Source organism: Austrofundulus limnaeus, unplaced genomic scaffold (genome assembly GCF_001266775.1).
Source record: "Austrofundulus limnaeus strain Quisiro unplaced genomic scaffold, Austrofundulus_limnaeus-1.0 Scaffold26, whole genome shotgun sequence".
Lineage (NCBI taxonomy): Eukaryota > Metazoa > Chordata > Actinopteri > Cyprinodontiformes > Rivulidae > Austrofundulus > Austrofundulus limnaeus.
The window spans coordinates 2,505,031-2,511,287 of NW_013952428.1; the positions used below are offsets into that span (position 1 = coordinate 2,505,031).

At 41.2% G+C, this 6,257-nt stretch overlaps 1 protein-coding gene across 1 annotated transcript in view; it reads left to right on the forward strand.

Annotated features, from left to right (window-relative positions):
• The first annotated feature begins 774 nt into the window (after positions 1-774).
• Positions 775-6,257, forward strand: part of atp2b1a (ATPase plasma membrane Ca2+ transporting 1a) — a 61,348-nt gene continuing 55,865 nt past the window's right edge. Inside the window, exon 1 of the mRNA XM_014004792.1 lies at positions 775-813. The gene's annotated coding sequence lies outside the window, so the exon portion shown is untranslated. The remainder of the gene's footprint in view (positions 814-6,257) is intronic.

Below are 6,257 nucleotides of genomic sequence, written 5' to 3' on the forward strand. Positions count from 1 at the left end.
ACAAAGAGTACGTTTGTGTAACTTTAACCCTGACTGCTAACAAAATATCCTAATATGGGTCAGAAAGGTAGAGTGTAAACATTTGCTTTCACAAAATATGCCACTGGCAGCTGTAACATCCCTTGTTTAATATCATTCAGTGAGTGAGCAAACCCTAGAGGCTAAGGAAGTGTGAATGAAGTTTTTGACAATACGATGAGTCTAAAAACCTGCTGGTCAAAGCTGCATGGATGCACACAATTAATTCTTAACAATGCTTCAGTAGTGCCTCAAAACAAACCAGCAGCTGACCAATGACAAAACTGGCCAGCTGAAGCAGAACAGACTCCATGCTTGGTGGCGTTTCACTGTTGAACACTGAGCACGGCTGTTTGTGCTTTATGTAAGCAGCGAGTCACACATGCATTTGGAATTACTGTCCTCTTTAGCACTTGTGAATGTTTTTATTAAACACTGTTTCATCTGTTTCAGTGGACAAGCTGCCATTTCTGCCCACCGACTCCCTAGCAATTTCTCATGTATTGCCTCAAAGTACGCTGGAAATGTTTTTTTTTTTTTTTTCACGCTCACCTCACACCTAAGCGTTCATCAACTCTTGGCCCACTCACCAGTGACATTACATTTGCTTTTGTGTTCCTGCAGAAATCAATCAGCAGCCACTTAGAAGTGAGAGTGTTTTAATTAAATAAATGGAGCCACGTCAGTGGCAGAGTTGGGAAGTGGGCTTGGAAAAGACACGAGCAGAGGAGTGAAGGGGGAAGAGTTCGGAGAGCAGCGCAATCTGTCGTTTGGAAGCCCACCCTCTGTGCAGCTGTGAGCCAGTCCGTTTCTGAAACACCCAGATCTCTGTCTACACACACACACACACACACACACACACACACACACACACACACACACACACACACACACACACACACGGTTTCTCACAGTCCATCAGGTGTCTGACTAAGCATGCCATTGTCAGTGTGACTGAGGCTGAGCCTATAGTTCACTAGACCCCCATCCTCAATGCTACACAAACATTTGCACATACTGCTGCATGCGCACCCAGTCCTGTTTCCCATCTGTCACCTTCTACTCAGCAGACAGCAGTGTCGCCTGTCCAAAACGTTGGTCATTGATTGCTACTGTAAAAAATGAACAGGCCCTATGGTGTTGGATTTGAAAGGACTGCAGCAAACTGTGTGGCTGGTGTGTGGAGTGGCAGCTGCTTGGTGCTCCGTTTGAATGGGCCAGCTGTTCCAAATACCCCACCACAGACAGTCACAGGCTGATTTATCCCACGCAAGTCTGGGGAATCAGATACACACAGAAAAATAAGTCAGACATTTACAATTGTCGGTCTTTCTTTTTAGACGCCCGCTTCTATAATAGCAGCCTTCTGCTAAAAATGAAATCAGCAAACGATCATGGGGCATCACCGCTTACCTAATTCCTAAACATATCCCCAGAGTGATTATATTGATTTGTGTAGCCCCGTGTTTGTTTCTCGGTGTGGTCATGTCTGGATGAGCGTCATGTTCTGTGTTTTCTGAGAAAAGGCTCGTTGGCTGACAACAGAAGGAGGAGGAAAAGGATGGCTAAAACCGAAGCAAGTCTCCATTCCCACTGCATCCTCAGGTTACTCATCAGCCTCATCCATTATTGCTGCTCCTCATTTATAATGAATTAGTAGGCACAATGGCCCATCGTTTTGGAACCGATGCTTCCAGTGCCCCCCCCCCCCCCAACCCACCCCCCTTCACCACCGCCGCTAACACCACCAACACAGCTGCTGCCGTCCTGCCCGAAACCACCACCACATCGGAGCTTTTCCATCACTGCTCTGAGCTGTGACCTACATAAACAAAAAGCAGGTAAAGTCGCTAGAGAAAAGATTAGAATAGCGATGAAATTATTGGAAGGACAACAAARACTAAATTCATGCGGAGCAGTGATTCAGCAAGAGTTTTTTTAAGTAAATTTATATTTGGTAACAAAAATGGTGCTTTAAAAATCCCAGAATTTATGCAGACCTCAATTTCATTTTATCCATCTCGGTGTTCCTTTCAGTTAATCATTTCCATTTCACATCAGCACATCACAGTTTATACCTTAAGCAAATAGCCTGTCCATAAGGAAAGCAATTAGTATCTCCTGAAACTGGCACAATGCTTGCTTGCAGCACTTCGAACACAGCGTTCCAGATAATATCACTAATGATGAGTTGCAGCCTCCAGCAAGCGTCTCCGCCACAACTCCCCCCTGTCCTTTATTTTTGCCCATTTATAGCAAGAAGTTCCTCGATGCTACCGCTCTGGGGAATGTATTTAGTTACTACTCCCCTGCATTTGACAGTCAAGACGCACTTGTTTGACATTGGGAAGTAAACTGGAAAGAACCCATGTTTCGTTCCAGCCTGAAGCACATCAGTGGTCTCAGCTAATGTTTGCATACTAAGCTTTAGGAACAGCTAGATGTACTGTTATAAAAGGTGAGGATAAAATCCTATAGAACTTATAAAGTACTACTTTTTTGATATAAAGTTGCAAAAATGTTAAATTTCAGTCGGACTTTCAAAGACAAATACTAGTTAAGTCACTTTAAACCATGATTCAATCACTCAAGGCTTTAAGACTGTATTTAAAGGATTGCGTTGGTGATTATAATAGCTTTAGGTTAGCCAAGCTATAATTTTCAATTCGTAAAGGAATATATGAGGTCCGTCTGACACAATGTTTTTTTATGCAGCAATATCCCATCAATTTTTCCATTTGGGTTTTATTTCTACCAGTGCAGTTGGTGTTCATTAACATGTGTCCTGCCAAGTTGTCCTTGAGCAGGATCCGTTAAGTCGCAAAGGAGAAGCTTGTCGGATAGCTGCCTGAAATATTAATGCAATATATCTCATCCCAGTTCTGACTCCGGCTGCCTCCTCCCCCCCAGTCTTTCCTCTTTATTTTAGGGCGAAGTTAGCTGCAGCGTTAGCTCAGAGTTGCCATTACTTATTTGGACTCTGTTGTGGAGACTCTCTTAGGTGTTTTTGTAACTGGGCTATTGGAGCTGAAAAGTAGGGTAGCATCCTAAACTGGGTTATGATTGCAGATTGCTTCAAAAAAAAAAAAAGCCTTCATGCAGTTTAGCCTTTTTAATGAGGCTACAGCCTATTTTTTTACAGGGAATGTAACCTTTTAAGAAATAAGTGATAATAACAGTAATTTACTGAGTGCACAACTGCAAACATTTTGGTGCATCTTTTTTCAGATAATGACAGGCACTTGCCAGAGTCTATTACACTAACCTGCACATTATGAAAATGGTACTCAAGGGCAGTCTCCTATGGTGAACGCTGAAGCCAAAGGGTCCTGACCATCTAATAGGTTTGGAGTGAAAATGGGTAGCTTCCTACACTACCAGTCATTAGTTATAATAGCATTTTATAGAATGTGTGCTTACTGTTATTAGGAAAACTACAGTTTGAGTTTGTGGCTGGGTTGTGCCTGGAGCAGATGACTGTATTACAAATCCATAGAAAGCTGATATCTAGCAGAAGGGTGGAAACTTTGTATTCTAAAGGCTGACTCACAAGGATTACTTAGAAATGCAGTTACCACATATTTTAAAATGGCCAAAATAACTTAGGAGTTGTCAGTTGCTCTTGCTTTTTGACATATTGGACATTTGAACAAGTAGCTCTTGATTTATACTGTATATATTGTTGCTGAATTTGAATGGTTATAGATCCATTTTGGCAGGGTCAGTTCTGATATTTTTGAACAATTATGAATTATATTAATCTTATTTAACTTTTTGAAAGAAATGAGATGAGCAGATTTCCAGAAATATAAAATTATCTCTATAAACTTAAGAACCAACAACACATTTCCATAAAGACGTGCAGGACAGAAGTAATGAGAATTCAAAGTAGCATTCCTGTGCAAAAATCAAACCAGATTAGTTCTTATTCTTGTATGATTCTTTCTGGTTAGAAGAGCCTTTCTGAAGAGGAAATCTGTCAAAGAAGAGTTGATAGAGAATCATCTTCAGGCCTTCAAAATGTCACACCTTTTTACGAATGTTTTTCTTCACCCATTTTTTTCTTTAACACTGAATGTGTGCGAGTGGGCCAGTCATCTGTCACAGCAGTATTACTCAGTTCAGCTCACAGGACACTTTCCCGAGTACAAGAAACAAAGGCCAGTCTGTTTCTATGGTTTCTCACTTACTGGAGATCTGAGTGGAATTTTGCATACAGAAGGCTAATGGGAAAGATGGTACCTGGCGACATTTCACAAATACGAAGAAGCATCAMGGCTGATGGCGAAGTCAAAAGCAAAAAGCTGCTCGCGAGCCATTCCACAGATGACATTTGTGTCATTGCGGTGCTCATTAACGAAGTGAGGCGCGAGTGTGATAAATCGGGAGCTTCATCTACACACGTGCACAAAACCGTGCCCCCCTGCTGGTCAAAACAGGAAGTCTGTGGAAAGAAATTTGACAAATATATCCTCTTCTAATGCTGAGGGATAGATTTAATTAATAGATTTTTTTTCTGAGACGTATCTCTTACATCGAGAAGTTGGCTCAGGCATCTGGTTAGGATGCCTCCTGGACACCACCCTGGTCTTTTTTGACTGATGGAGGTATTTTTTAAGTAAAGACGAAATAGGAAAAGAGGGGAAAACAAAGAGGAAATGTAATTAGGATTGATATAGAGATTAGAAATATATTAAATATACACCAAGAAAACACAAGACAACACACCTGACATCTGTCCACTCACCTGAAAATAAATGGATAAATAAATGGATGGCATACATACAGTATATTCACATACCCATACATATATATGTAGATACATACATACATACATACATACATACATACATACATACATACATACAGTACATAAATATAGATATATACATACATACATACAGGCATACTGTAGATATATACACACAGACATACTGTATATACACACTCAGTGACCAGTCAGAACCCCTCGGATCAGAGCACCTGTTTGTGAGCGGTTGTGAACATGTGTGTATATACAAAATTTCTTCAATGGAATATTTAAGTGACAATGGAGGACCGAAGACCCAATCCCCAAGACATGAGGCAGACATATGGGAGACCAGAGCCCAAGGACCCGAGAGAGATCCCGAGCACAGAGCCTCCAGAGGCACCCTGAATAGGATGCCTCCTAGACACCACCCTGGTCAAGTGTTCTGGGCACATCCCATATGGAGGAGACCCAGAGGAAGACCCAGGACACGCTGGAGGGACTATGTTTCTCAGCTGGCCTGGGAACGCCTTGGGATTCCCCCAGAGAAGCTGGCCCAAGTGGCTGGGGCGAGGGAAATCTGGGTCTCTTAGGCTGCTTATCCAATTATGGATGGATGGATGGATGGATGGATGGATGGATGGATGGATGGATGGATGGATGGATCTCTTGCAAAATTCTGTGCCTTTCACACAACAATTTAAAACAAAAAGTTTTCCAAAAACAAAGTTGTGTCTATTTTGGAAGCAGGGAAGCTTAAGGAAGCAGAAGGGATTTAAGGTAGTATTTCAACAAATCTGTAAATTTAAAGCCAAGCTTAAAAGTTACCAAACATTACACACACACACACACACACACACACCTGTAAAGATGCGAAAAAAATTATTGTATGTCATGGAAACAAACAATAATGACTCTAAATACCTTCAAATGAAAAAGCTTTATAGTACGTGCTATGGCTCAGAAATTGAACCACAGCCTGGCAAACATGTCATTGAGTTTATTAATATAATCAGAAGACATATTTTGTTCTTTTTTAAAACCTGACTAGACCCAGTTAAACCTTTGGGGTCTCATGTCTGTTTCTCTTTAGAAGAGGAATACTTTTTGCACAAACCACAAAGCTGAAGCCGTCAAGTTTCACACAAACTGTTAAATTAGCCACTTTGCTGATATTTTTCCTGGACATGACTAAAGTTTGTTTGCTCTGTAACCTTTTTTATTTTTGTCCGTGGACAGATTTTACCCCAAAAAACATTTATTTTGTCACAGACTGAAAAAAGTTTCCATTTTCTAAMCTTTCCATTGGGAATTGAGAAATAAAGTTACGATTGACTGTAGCACTATCATGTCTTTCTGTTGCTACAAAGTGAGGTTTCTCCGGACAGACCCAGGGTAATTGGAAGACTGGTTTCAATTGTAGGCAAACACACACAAACACACACACACACACACACACACACACACACACACACACACACACACACAC